This window comes from Pan troglodytes, chromosome 21, assembly GCF_028858775.2.
Source record: "Pan troglodytes isolate AG18354 chromosome 21, NHGRI_mPanTro3-v2.0_pri, whole genome shotgun sequence".
Lineage (NCBI taxonomy): Eukaryota > Metazoa > Chordata > Mammalia > Primates > Hominidae > Pan > Pan troglodytes.
Window position 1 is genome coordinate 28,300,172 of NC_072419.2, and position 14,125 is coordinate 28,314,296.

At 40.9% G+C, this 14,125-nt stretch overlaps 1 long non-coding RNA gene across 1 annotated transcript; it reads right to left on the reverse strand.

Annotated features, from left to right (window-relative positions):
- Window positions 1–590: 590 nt before the first annotated feature.
- On the reverse strand, window positions 591–2,028 carry LOC107969897 (uncharacterized). Its single transcript, XR_001712028.2, has 3 exons — window positions 1,951–2,028; window positions 1,091–1,250; window positions 591–913 (listed from the first exon to the last, which is right to left on the reverse strand). It is a non-coding gene; the product is annotated as an uncharacterized LOC107969897 (long non-coding RNA).
- Window positions 2,029–14,125: the final 12,097 nt, after the last annotated feature.

Sequence of the window (14,125 nt, forward strand, 5' to 3'; positions counted from 1 at the left end):
TGGAATGGGGACTTTTAGTGTTTCTTCTGCTTCCTCTTCCCCCAAGGAAGGAGCTAATATAATTGGTAAGGACCTACTGTTTTTAAGGTCTGTGCTGCCCAAGGGTGGGGTTATGGGGCTTCAAACACAAACCCCAGGGCCCAGTTTCTCCTCTTTTGTGCTGTCTCTCTCATGAGTGAGTAAAACATCCCTGGATCCCCTGGCTCCCGTACCACAGGCAACCCAGGGCAAGTCTTTCTCCTCCTTTCACTCTTCTGAAGCCCTCTGCAGGGAGATCCAGTGAATCTACCTGGAACTGGACAGGGAGCCAAAGAGGTGTAGGTTTCCCTCTTTCAGAGTCAGGCTTAGAGAGCCCCACTGCAGCCTCAAATCTAGTATCTACATCTTTCCATCTAAATACTGCCAAATCTCCTATTAAAGCTGTCACTTTGACCCCCACAGGGTTATGTGCCATTCTCTGGGGAGAATCACCTTGAACCTAATCCTACAGGAAGAAGAACATCTGTCTCTGTTTCTTCAGACATTTTTGCTCCCAGCGGCTGGATGTGCATTCACTGGCACTTTGACAAAAGCAGGACATGCTGTAAACATTTCTCAGTGTGCTGATGCATTTATTGAACTTGTAATATATAAAAGGGTGAATCACCATGTTGCAATCATAAAAAATTCCATTTTTAAGCATGTCTTCTTGGTCTTCTAGATTCCTAAAACATAAGTCTCAAGTGCTTTAGGTAAATGGATATAACAGAACACCATTACAACCATGAGCAGCAATAAGCAAAAGAAAGGGAACAAAGAACCCACAGCGGAAGCAGAATTGAGCAACCAAGCAAACAGGCATGAACAGAAGAACCATATATAATGTTGACTTGTGTTCAAACAGCCCCCTGATCTTCTCGGAGAAAGGTGCTACCTGAAATAGAAATAAGATAGATATTTTTCACACATTCCTCATACCCTTTTTCCGGTCTTGGTTACAAAATGTATAGGGCTTCAGGTTACTCCTCAACCAAAATTATATTACAGGAGACCTCAAAACAGTTGCTCTTGGGAGCTCGGGTGCTGACCTGCTGGTATGTCATAAGATTACCTTGTTTTTCCATCAGTTCTGATGCCTGAGCTCTGGGAAAGTGAGATCTCTGGGTTTTTGGAAGAAGAACTTGAGGAAGGTAAAGTCCACCTTTGTCAATCCTGGTCCTCATTCAGGGTGGTGACTTGGAACATCACTCATCTTATCCCAGGGCACATGTCTGCACTCATAGTGATGGAAATTACTTACTGTCAGAAAACTGGACTGCAATCCTCTAACTTGAATTGCAGGTGGTTCTGTGAATTCTACACTGGTGAGGCTAAGAGATTTGGAATGCTGTCCACATTGTCACTTGCTGCCTGTTCTCCTGAGTACGCTCAGCATTTGAGTCCCCAGTAACTGTCAGGGAGGCTTAGTAGGTAACAAGCATTCTGTTCTATTTTCTGAATGAAAGTATGAACACTTTTCCTAGAAAATGTACCCATGTGGAGTGGGAAAGGTGTATGTGGAAAAGGCGAGGAATTGACAGCCTAAGGAGGAAAAGGGGCGGTGGACTGAAGAACTGCTTCTTTGTAGGGGTTGGCTTCATCTGAGGAGATGACCAGCTTGCCATTGTGCCTGCAGGCCTGACACATGCACATACATGCCTGTTAGGTAATCAACCCTGCCAAGTCCTCAACATCACCAAGCAAGGAGAGAATGTGTTCCTTAGTCCCTCAAGAAATGACTCCTAGAATAGCTTGGAGAGATGCAGCAACCAAAAATCTGGCAGAAGTATTCAGTAACAGCCTCTATGGTTTGGTCTTTGATTCCCCAGCGAAACCCAAGGAAACTCTTGGGGGCAGCTTGTCCTTCCTGAATACCCCTTTTGGGGCCACCCTCCAAGTGGGACCCGCTGACCCTCCCTTCCTGCTGCTCACGCTCTTTGGTAGTCCTTTCCCACACTGATTAGAGCTGATCCATGTTAGCAACAGGACACTGTGGACATGAGAGTGTGTGACTTCTGAGATGAGGTCATAAAAGACACCGTGGCTCCCACTGTGCTTCAGAAGGACAACTTGCTTGGGGGAGGGGGAAGCCAGCTGCCATGTTGTGAGGAGGCTCAAGCACCTCATGTGGAGGTTCATGTGTTTAGGGACTGAGGCCTCCTGAAAACAGCCATGCTGAGCCTGTTTCCTTCTCGGTAAAGTGTGAATGATAATAAGATACACCTCATATAATTTTATGAGAATCAGATGACATAATCCCTGTCAAGTGCTCCATACATTCTTCAAATAAATAACTTTTACTGGTTGCATGATGTTCCATGATATGGACATATTACAGTTTAATTAGTTCCTTTTAGGTGGACATGTAGGTTGTTTCCAAATCTTACTATTTTTATAAATCACTTTGCAATACATATTATTGAATGTGTGGATTTGTCTAGGTCTTAGATTATTTCTTTAGGGTATGTTGTTTACTAAATTGCATCAGAGGCTGTGAGAATGAAGGTTATGAAGTCTAATATATGAGCAGGTCCTCCTACTTCTACTCATCTTTATCTCACCAGGGTACCATTATCAAAAGCTAAAAACTGGGCACACAAGAGACCATGCTTTAATGCATGGTTATGGAGGACCCCCAGGGGACATCATCTGTACGAAATGGGACTGATAAGTGGATGATTTTGCCACAAAATAGAAAATGGACAGTAACAGGCATATGTCTCTTGGGTAGCCTCTGAACCCCTGAGAGAGGAAGACCTGTGGATATTTCTGTGAGCTTCTGACCACACTACAAATGTAAACATTTGTACTTCTTCGAATATGTTCTTGGTTAACTCAGTGTTCATAATCAATATTTATTTCAGCTTTTCTGCAAATGCTTATCTTTCCTAGTAATCAGATCTCCTAAGACCTCCGGGCTTTTTGGCCTGTCAGGGGAATGGATCTGATTCCACACTAGGCTGGATATGCAGGATTTAATCAGTTGTATTAACCTAGCTTATTGAACATTTTCTCCATCGTTGCTCATGTTGGACAGTTCTTTTATAATAAATTAAGTGGTGTTTTTTTCAGGGTTGTCTAGTTTATTCACTTAGTTTGTCTGTGTACTCTTGCACCTTTGCACATTGAGTTTTCTTACTTCTTTAGTATATTTTGATATGTAATTATAGGCCACTTTCCTCTACCTCACTTTTTTCTTTCAAAGTTCTAGTTGTTATTAAATTTACTCTTCCTGATGAGAAAATAGGAGACTAGAAGATAGGTGTGAAGAAACTGTAGATCATGTAAGATTCTACACAGATTAAGTATATAGTTAATTCATTTCTTTTCTTTCATTCAAAATTAATGCTTTTCTTTCTTGCTTCTCCTCCTCCTTCTTTCCTCTCTGTTTTCATTCTGTATTCCTCTGTTATCCACTTATATTCTGAAACTTTTACTTCCCATTTTTGATTTGCTGGTTTCCTGTTGGATCTTTTCTATGATCACCATTTCTTGTTTTAGAGTTATTTACAGTCTCTTAAATTTTCATTTTAGGGCTTTTTAAAATTAAAGGTTAGCATAGATACAGGAAAGTGCACATAGTACAATAGTCTTAAGTACAGCTTGCTGAATTTTTATGAAGGTATAGATCCGTGTAACTACCATTGGGATCAAGAATCTAATAAGGCTTTCTCATGCCCCTTCCCAGTCTACACCTCATCTCTACCCAGAATGAACCACTGTTTTGACTTTTATCAGTATATATTGGTTTGCTTGTTCTTCACCTTCATATAAATGGACTCATACTGTGAGCACTCGCCTGTGTCTGGCTTCTTTTGCTTATCATTATGTCTGTGAGATCCACTCATGTTTTATGGGTACTAGTAGTTTGTTCTTTTTTATTGTGGGGTAGTATTATATTATAAAAATAAAGCATAATTTGGGCCAGGTGTGGTGGCTTATGCCTGTAATTCCAGCACGTTGGGAGGCCGAGGCAGGAAGATCACAAGGTCAGGAGATTGAGACCATCCTGGCCAACACGGTGAAACCCCATCTCTGCTAAAATACAAAAAAAAAAAAAAAAAAAAAAAAAAATTAGCCGGTCATGGTGGTGCGTGCCTGTAGTCCCAGCTACTCAGGAGGCTGAGTCAGGGGAATTGCTTGAGCTCGGGAGGTGGAGGTTGCAGTGAGCCAAGATCGCGCCACTGCACTCCAGCCTGGTGACAGTGAGACTCCATCTCAAAACTAACAAACAAAAAAACAAAACAGCCCCCCATCCCATAATTTATTCATTCTCTTCTTGATAAGACAATCATATTCTTATACAGCATTTTAGTAAGCTTCACTAGAAAGAATATCCCATAATTAAAATAGGAATCTTTGTATTGTGTTAAAAAAACTCTATTTAGATTCTTCCATTAATTTCCAGCTCTAACTCACTCAGCAAAATAATAAGACAACCACCAAATTGGGACCCTTTGCAGTTCATTATCACAGAATTGACTGAAGTATGTATCTTCTCACTTATGATATAAGCATCTTTTTCTTTATTTTATTGTAACATTGAGATACTGAAGCTTAAATATGCTTTCCTCAAAGTTCCACTGGTAATCAGGAAAGAATTGTGGTCAGAAAAGACAGAGAAGACAGTCAAAACTGGTTTGAATGCCTTGAACATTTATTCATTAGTTACATTTCAGGTAACATTCTTCTCCCCTTGTATAGAGAGTTTCAGGTGATATGAAATAGTTGAAATGAAGAGGTCTATGTAAATTTTAAGACAATAAGTAATTCATGATCATTTCCCATGATCACTTGAGACAGAAAGGGGGCTGAAGGACTGACAGCTGGCAAAACAGGTTCCCCAAAGGCAGGACCGGACAGACACTGCCCTGTTTTCTTTGGAAGCCATTTGTCACTGTCAAAAACACATAGTGGCCTCTCTTTTAGCTCTATTCAAACAAGAATATAATTTGTTTCCTGACGTTTCCCTGAAAATAGCAAGTTTCATTTGTCACCCGGGTGGTTTTCAAGCTTCATATCCACTGTTGTAAAGGTGAGTTGAGCTTTTTAAGAGTGGCTTTGTTCAGCAATGTTATTTCCTCATGAAAACCCATAACTTGACTTTTCAAGCTTATATCCTTTCACATCCTCTTGCTGTCTCCATGAAACTTGACAATTATTTATTTTTGTATTATATGCTTATTAAGCTCAACTTCATTCTTTAAATAATCATATTAGTATTCATGTTTATGATTGTGGGTCACTGATTCTTCAGCTATTACTTTTCATTCATATCTCTTCTTATAAAAGAAGGTAATAATTTAAATATATGAGTCAAAGATGATATTAAGACTGTCTTTTAGAACAATCTAAAGCTCAGCTTTGAATGGAAATTACAGTGTAGCCATGATAGAACTGTAGTTTCATTGTAACTGGGAATAAAATGAATTGCTTTTCACGTGAGGTAGGAAAATATGGAAGAATTAAGAGACTTTCATATTAGAAGAATGCTAAGAAAGTGACTACTATATTATTACATGTATGTATCTCATCCAGCCCATTTTTCCTTAAAATAATTCCTAAAACTATGAAAGAGAAAGACTTGTGAAGTTGTATTACTTTTTTTCCTCTTATAAAGGAAGAGCGCCTAGATTGTAGAAATAGTAGAAAATAAACACACTTTAAAACAGAGAAAAAATTCATGTTAGAATACAGCAACTCCTATATTGAAAGCCTGGAATTCTGGAGCTTGATGATACCTAGGAGATGTTTTAGTTCAGCAGTTGGCAAACCATGGCCCCTGTGCCAAATCCAGCCTGCTGCTTGTTTTGGCGAATAAGATTTGATTGGAGCCCAGCCACATGCATGTGTTTATAGTTTGTCTATGGCGGCTTTCATACTACATGACATAGTTGAGTAGCTGTGACAGAGACCAAATGGCCTGCAAAGCCTAAAATATTTGCTATCTGGCCCTTTACAGAAAACATTTTCTGATGCTTGATCCAGTTCCCAGTAAAGAGTTGATTATGCAGGAGAGTGCTCTTGAACATACTGTGATATGCCTGGGCCTTCCGCACAAAGCTTACAGTCTAATTGGGAAAGTTAAGTCATGGGCATTAGTACAATTTGGAGGAAGAAAATGACTAGTGCCCTGGAAAATACAAAGGGTTTCAGGATTTCAGTGGAGCCTTGGGGAAGGCACCATGGAAAAGTTTAGGCTCAGTTTGATGAATGGATAGGGTTCAACTATGCCCAAATGTCTGTAGAATATTCCTGTTCAAAGGAACATTGATAAGAAAGGCTGAAATATGGGAAAGCACTGTGCATGCATGAGGACCACCAAGCAGATCAACTGGGCATGTGCAAGAGTGGGCTAGGGGATCCAACCATAATGACGGGGCTGGGGGATCTAAATGTAGGCTGAGAATGATGTCTTTTATGTCATAGGCTTAGAGGGGGTTGGAGGAAAACATGGTCATTATAGTGGCTTAAAATATATCCACAAACCCTTTGATACTCTCTTCAAAAGATGGGACTGGATTCCTCTCCCTTAGGTGTAGACTGGATTAGATTTGGTGAGCTGCTTCTAAAGAACAAAGTCATGTGAGGATGATGGTGGGTGATTTTCAAGACTAAGTGACGAAAAGCACTGTGGCTTCCTTCTTGCTCTCTCTTGGGTCACTTGCTCTGTAGGACGCCAGGTGCCCTGTCTTGTGGATACAATGATAGCCCTATGGAGAGGCCCATGGATTGAAAACCTGAGTCTTTCTGCTAACAGTCATCAAGGAATGGAGGTCTTCTGACAACGGCCATGTGAGTCAGCCCTCCTGGAGGCAGATCCTCCAGCCCAGGTTGCGCTGTCAGATGGCTGTGGCTGTGGCTGAGAGCTTGGCTGCAGCCTCATGACATATCTTGGTCCAGAATAACCCAATTAAGCCACTCCTGGATTCTTGACCCTCAGAAACTTTGTAAGACGTTTGTTGTTTTAAGCCACTAAGTTGGGGGAAATTTGTAATATAGCAATAGATAATGAATAGAATTATTGCCTTTATGGTGTCACTTTGGGCAAAATAAGCCTAGTAATTTTCATTAATTCATTAATTAATTCACTGACTGCATTCAATGGCATGTGCTCTGTGCAGTGCCCTGAGGGAGCCTTGGTCTTCAGGCTTCATGGAATGTTGCAGCACATGGGATAGGCCTTGCTAATGAGTGACTACCGTGGGCATTCAGTCCCATTGCAGTCCAGGAGAAGGGGAATTGTGGCACTCACTTGTTGCTCTTCCCATAGAGTTCCCGACACACCAATAACCTCCTACCTCTCTACCCATGGGATTTCGGACTGTTTCCAGTACTCCCCATCATTGTAGAGTTTATTTCTAAAAAGCCCACCCACGCTATAGATGAAAGCTCAAACACAGAGGCTGAGAAGTCCAGGGACCTACAGCTCATAAATGACAGGGTCAGGACCTCAACCTGGTCAGTTGACTCCTGGCCAAAGTTGTCGTTGGCCCTTTTTTGAGAAGCTACATATAACTTTGCTTACAAGTTCAAAGGAAAGTGATTCAAAACTTCCTCCGTCAAATGTCTTGATTTTAGGATTCACAGGTAGAAATAAAATGAGTGAAAAAGCACTGAATTCATGTGAGAATGGGTTCCAAAAAATATAGCAGATTTATTCACTCATTCATTTATTTATTAAATATGATGATCAGGCCATTACGCTAGTGATCCAGATAAGAAATGATTCTGATCTCTCCCAAGCTCAAAACAAGAGACTTCTTATGTGAGAAATGCTAAAATAGAGGTATCAACACAGTGCTACCTCTAGTCAGGAAATAGTGCAAAGAACACACACACACAATACACACACATACACACTACTTTTTCTACCTCAACAAACTTAGGCTGTGGATTACCCACTGCATGTTTTATGGTCTCTAAAATAGGGGACATTCTCTTGTATTTTTCCTGTAATAGCCAGGAAGAGAATTTTTTTATTACATTTTTTAATTTCCATAAGTTATTGGGGAACAGATGGTGTTTGGTTACATGAGAAAGTTCTTTGGTGGTGATTTGTGAGATTTTGGTGCACCCGTCACCTGAGCATTATACACTGCACCCAGTTTGTAGTCTTTTATCCCTTACCCACTTCCCACCATTTCCCCCTGAGTCCTCAAAGTCCATCGTGTTATTCTTATGCCTTTGCATCCTCATAGCTTAGCTCCCACATATGAGTGGGAGCATACGATGTTTGGTTTTCCATTCCTGAGTTACTGCACTTAGATTAATAGTCTCCAATCTCATCCACCTTGCTGCAAATGCCATTAATTCATCAGGAAGAGAATTTCTTTGTGGTTAATTCAGCTTGGCTTTTAAAGCTTTTAAGGAAAAGATAATACGTGGTTATATGTAAGGTGTAAAGTTCATGTCATTAAAAGGTGCTTGTCTATATGGCATGATCTGAGGCCCCATTGGTTTAAATATCTCATTTCTTACTTGTCAAAGTGCATGAATGTCCAGCATTAGAAATGCAGTTCCTTGGGGTCTGGAGGGCATTGAGAGCTCCCAGCCCTGCTTCTTAAGTGCATCTGCTGCTGCATAGTATCAGGCTTAAGTCTTAGCATCCACACCTTGTCAGCAATTAGGTGACAGCTAACTGTGGTCAAGGCTTTCTGGGGACTGAATGAAGAACTGGGGTGGCACAGGTAGTGAAGGAGGGTGAGAGGCTGGTGGGGCCATGACAGGGGATGTTGGGGGTTGGCAGAGCCCAAACTTCCCTGCTTTCCCTGGAACTGGCTGCACCAAGAAGTTGAGGCTCCTGGTTTGTTTGGAATCAGGTATGGTACAATCCATTGTCCCGTGGACCAGTGTTGTCATAGAGGCCCAGGTCTCCTAAGACCAAGTAGAGGTGTACTGTTTTTGTTGGTGTGTGCACTAGTTATCTGTTCAAATGATCATTCTCTTGGGCAACAGGTAAAAAAGTTCCTTGCCTTAATTGGTTCCTCAGGTAAAGCACAAATAAGTCACTAGCTTGACAGTAGAATCAGCAGCAGTTTTTTTTTTTTTTTCAGTAAGACAACAGAGAGCTCACAGTCCCCAAAAGAAAAAGTTAATTTCTTGCCAACATTGGTCAAAAGTATGATTCTTTTAGATAAATTCAATGAAGATTTCCTCTCCCAACCCCATCAAGGCAGGAAATGGAATTGTATTTCCTAAATGAATGAATGTTTTCATAATATTTATGGTTTTGGATATATGTGATCATTAAAATGTGACTTCTATTTGCTATGCGAAGTGGAGACAAATTAGAATTGATTGCATATGGAGATTTTGTTTGTTTTTTATCCTTTTGTATATGCTACGAAATCTCAAAACCATTAGACCCGGAGGAACCTGGAGAGGCCATTGGATCCATCTTATGTCTCTCTACTTTAAAGTGTGGCCCTTGGACTAGCAGCATCAGCATCTTCCAAGACCCTGTTAGAAATGCAGTGGACCCCATCTCAGACCTAATAAACTAGAATCTGCTTTACTACAAAAAAAAAATTCCTTGCCTTAAGCTTCCTTCCTACCACATTAAGGGGGTTTTCTATTGGTCGGTGAGGTATTATTTCTGTAGTATTAATTTTCTGTGCATCCTTGTAGAATTATTTTATTTATGTGTTTATTTTTAACAGATAAGGTCTCATTTTGCTGCCCAAGCTGGAGTGCAATGGCACAATCATAGCTTACTGCAGCCTTGAATTCTGTGCTCGAGTGGTCCTCCCACCCCAGCCTCCCAAATAGCTGGGACCATAGGTGTGTACCACCATGCCTGGCTCTTATAGAATGTATAGAATGACTTTAGCTGGAGCATTGGTAGATATTTTTATATCACCTTTCAAAGTTATGTATCAGCTATGAAAGTCACCTTCTATTTATGGTAATATTGGTTTTCTACTTATGGTAGTGATGTCGAGTTTCCATTTAAAATATATTTATTTAAGTAAGAAAGCAACTAGATTTAATGGCATGTTTTAATTAAATACTAGCTGAACAGTCAAGGTGGTAAGCAAATAACTGATATTTGATGGAATGGGAAAAATTAATTTCGAAACTTGTTCTGGCAGAAAAGGAACAAAATTAACTTTGAAACAGCATTTTGTCCAAGCTGAACTGGATGCTGTGAGATTTTTGTTTTTAACTCTGAACGCCCTTACCTTATTCAGGTTTTGCTTTGTGAGGAGGAAGTTATAGGGAGTGAGTTATACTGAACCCTGGACAGTCTAGCATATCTCTGAAAGAGATATAAGTTTTGGAGTTAAGCCAAGCTGGGTTTGAAATCTGGTTTCTCCACTCACTGATTTGAAATCTTGTCTTCACTCAGACCTCAGTGTCATCATCTGTAAAATGGGTTAGCAGTTCTGGGAAGGTTTGTGGTAAGAAATAAACGAGGAAACGTTTGCAAATACTGAGCACGCAATCAATACTCGATAATCGGTGGCTGCCAGTATTACCTCCTTGTTTGATGTTCACGAGGAGCCTGGAGTTGGCGGTCATTCGGCTGCACGCCTCCTGGCTTTGTGGACAGTTATCTTGGAAGAAGAGCTGGGGGCTTGTGGCTGTTTCAGGTGTGTGTCCAGGCCGTGCTCAGCTAGCATGACTGCTGCATGTTGCACACTTTTTGTGCTTTTTACTTTTAATGCCTATAAGAAAGCAACTCATTTTCTTCATTTGATGTGATTAATGGGTGTCCCTCGGAGAGGCCGCACCCGGGAGAAAGCGCTGACGCCTCCGACCCAGCTCCGCGCACAGCAGCGCCCCCTTCTGGCCCTCGTCCCGCCGGAGCTGCGCTTGCGTGAACAGCCCTCAAATGCGTGTTTGCCCTGCTGCACCTTTGTCCCAGACATTTGTAAAGAGTGCAGGATTAGAGTCACACTAGCACACAGAGCATTTTTCCGCTTTCCTGTCGTGCCTGTAGATATACTTGCTCTGGATTTCCTTTGTCACAGAGAGCGCTAGTCATGGAGGCAGAACCACGTAGGAGATGTGCTCCTGGAAGGGCTGAACTGGCTGCTGCTGACTGCCTTATCTACTGATCAAGGCTCCCTGGCCACTGGAATGTGACCTTCCGACCACTGGCTGAACAGGGTCAGTGCAATCACGCCTCAAATGAGCTTTTGATGAGCCTAAATGGAAGGAATCTGCACAATACAGGTGTGCTGTGATATTCTAGGTTGGCCTTTGATGCTTGAGCTAAAGGACTTCATTTTAAAGTCCCTTGGTGGAGACAGTGAAAGGCTGGCAGAGGGATAGGATCTGGAAAAGAAGCTTAATAGGCATTGCATTTTGTTAGTAATGATAATAATTTACATTTTAAAAAGTATTCAGATACAATATTATTAAATCTGTTTGTTTAAAACTAAGCTGATCATTAAAAAATCAGCTTTAACCCAATTAAATTTTTTTCCAAGGGAGAGACTAAAACTCGAATATTATCACTGTAAGCAATCAAGAATTTTATTATGAAAACTGTCAAACACATAGCAAAGATGAAAGATTTCTACAGGAAACTGTTATACCCACTCTTTAAGTCCTGCTACCAACATGGTACTGTCCTTGCCCCATCGTATGTGTATCCATCTATCCAGAGAATGTGGGGATTTTATTTTGATTCACAAATCTCAGAAATTAATTTTGACTTCTTAGAGTTCTTTTGCACCATTACTATAAAACTATCCAGAATAACTTAAGATCATCTGATTAAATGTGTACTAGATAATAAAAATAAGAACAGTATAAATATTTCCAAAGAACAAAATTTAACCATTCGCACAATTTCAGCCTCATCAGAATTCTGGATCTCAAATAGAATGCAGTTAACTCTTTGAAAATGGAATTGGAAGGGTCTGTCCCTTGATCTAGGGGCTGGTTCCATGGGTGTGTTCAGTTTGTGCAAATTTGTTAAGCTGTAGATTCAATAAGTAGTTTTATAAATAAACAATAAAAATGAAACTGTGCAGCAGTTTTATATTTTGGGAGCAAAATGTTTGTCTCCTCAGTTTCCCATTTGTCCAGCTGGCCCTGGAATCCTGGCATCTTTCTTCCTTGGACAAGGCATAGCCACCTCTGAGCCTCTGTTGTCTAACATTGGGCAGGGGGTGTAAAAGCACATGCTTGATTTGGGGTCTCGTATTTCTGTTTGTCCAGGTTTCACTGTAACGGTACCAATGATTTGAATTCCTTTGCAGGTAAATTGGCCTTTATTCTGTAAATGGTGCTGAGAAGTCCTATTAGTGAGGTGCAAGGAGAAGTGGGTTTGAGATCAGGGAGTCCTGGTTTAGCACTAGGAACACAATACAACCTTTTTTGTCTTTGTTTTTGAGACAGGATCTCCCTCTGTTTCCCAGGTTGTAGTGGCGTAATCACAGCCACTAGAACCTCTATCTCCTGGGCTCAAGCTATTCTCCCACCTCAGCCTCCCAAGTCCAAGTAGTCGGGACTACAAGTGTGGGCCATCACGCCCGGCTGAGTATTTTATTTTACTTTTGTAGAGATGGGGTTCTTGCTTTGTTGCCCAGGCTGGTCTTGGAACTCCTGGCCTCAAGTGATCCTCCTTCCTTGGCCTCACAAAGTGATGGGATTACATGTGTGAGCCACTGGGCCTAGCCGTGATACAACTTTTTAAAAATTTATTTATTTATTGTTTTTAGTATTTTATTTTTTTCCAACTTTTATTTTAAGTTCATGAGTACATGTGCAGGATCCACAGGCTTGTTACATAAGTAAATGTGTGCCATGGTGGTTTGCCGCACGGATCATCCCATCACCTAGGTATTAAGCCCAGTGGCCATTAGCTATTCTTCCTGATGCTCTTCCTTCCCCCACCTCCACTCCTTTCAAAAGTTCCCAGTTTGTGGTTCTCCCCCACGTGCCAACGTATTCTCATCATTCAGCTTCCACTTGTAAGTAAGAACAGGCGGTGTTTGACTTTCTCTTCCTGTGTTAGTTTGCTGAGGATAATGGCTTCCAAATCCGTCCATGTCCCTGCAAAGGACATGATCTTATTCCTTTTTATGGCTGCATAGTATTTTCTCTATCCAGTCTTTCACTGATGGGCATTTAGGTTGATTCCATGTCCTTGCTATTGTGAATAGTGCTGCAATGAACATAGTGTGCATGTATCTTTATAATAGAATGATTTATATTTCTTTGGGTATATACCCAGTAATGGGATTGCTGGGTCAAATGGTATTTCTGCCTCTGGGTCTTTGAGGAATCACCACACTGTCTTCCACAATGGTTGAACTAATTCACACTCCCACCAACAGTGTAAAAGCATTCTATTTTCTCCACACCTCGCCAGTATCTGTTGTTTTGTGACCTTTTAATAATAGTCATTTTGACTGACATGAGATGGTATCTCATTATGGTTTTGATTTGCATTTCTCTAATGATCAGTGATGTTGAGCTTTTGTTCATATGTTTGTTGGCTGCATGAACGTTTTCTTTTGAGAAGTGTTTATTCATGTCCTTGGCCCACTTTTAAATGGGGTTGTGTGTTTTTTTCTTGTAAATTTGTTTGATTTCCTTGTAGATTCTGGATATTAGACCTTTGTCAGATGGATAGACTGCAAAAATTTTCTCCCATCCCGTATGTCATCTGTTCACTCTGATGATAGTTTCTTTTGTTGTGCAGAGGCTCTGTTTAATTAGATCCCATTTGTCATTTTGTTGCTTTTGTTGCACGATATAACTTTTAAATGTCATCTCCCCTTTCCCATTACCTCCTGCCTTCCCCTGCAGGGGCCTGGGCCCTGGGCCCTGGGCCCTGAGTCATAAAGGTATGCTTAGGTTTTGTCCAACTATTCTGAGAGCTGTGAGGGCATGGAGATGAGGTGGGGACCAGGAGGCAACGTTTGGAAGTAAAAAAGCCACATAGAGGCATAAAAAATAAAAGAGGGGCGCTATAGGAATGTATTGATTGAATTGCTAGAATATCTCTTATTTAGACTTTGGACAGATAGAAATATCCTTTGCATATCGTTCTTGCTGTGGCTGGTAAAAGAAATCTATGCAACATGAGATTTATGAAAACACAAAGTGTGACCTCAGGCTCTGAGTTGGAAAGAGAAGCTGGTAA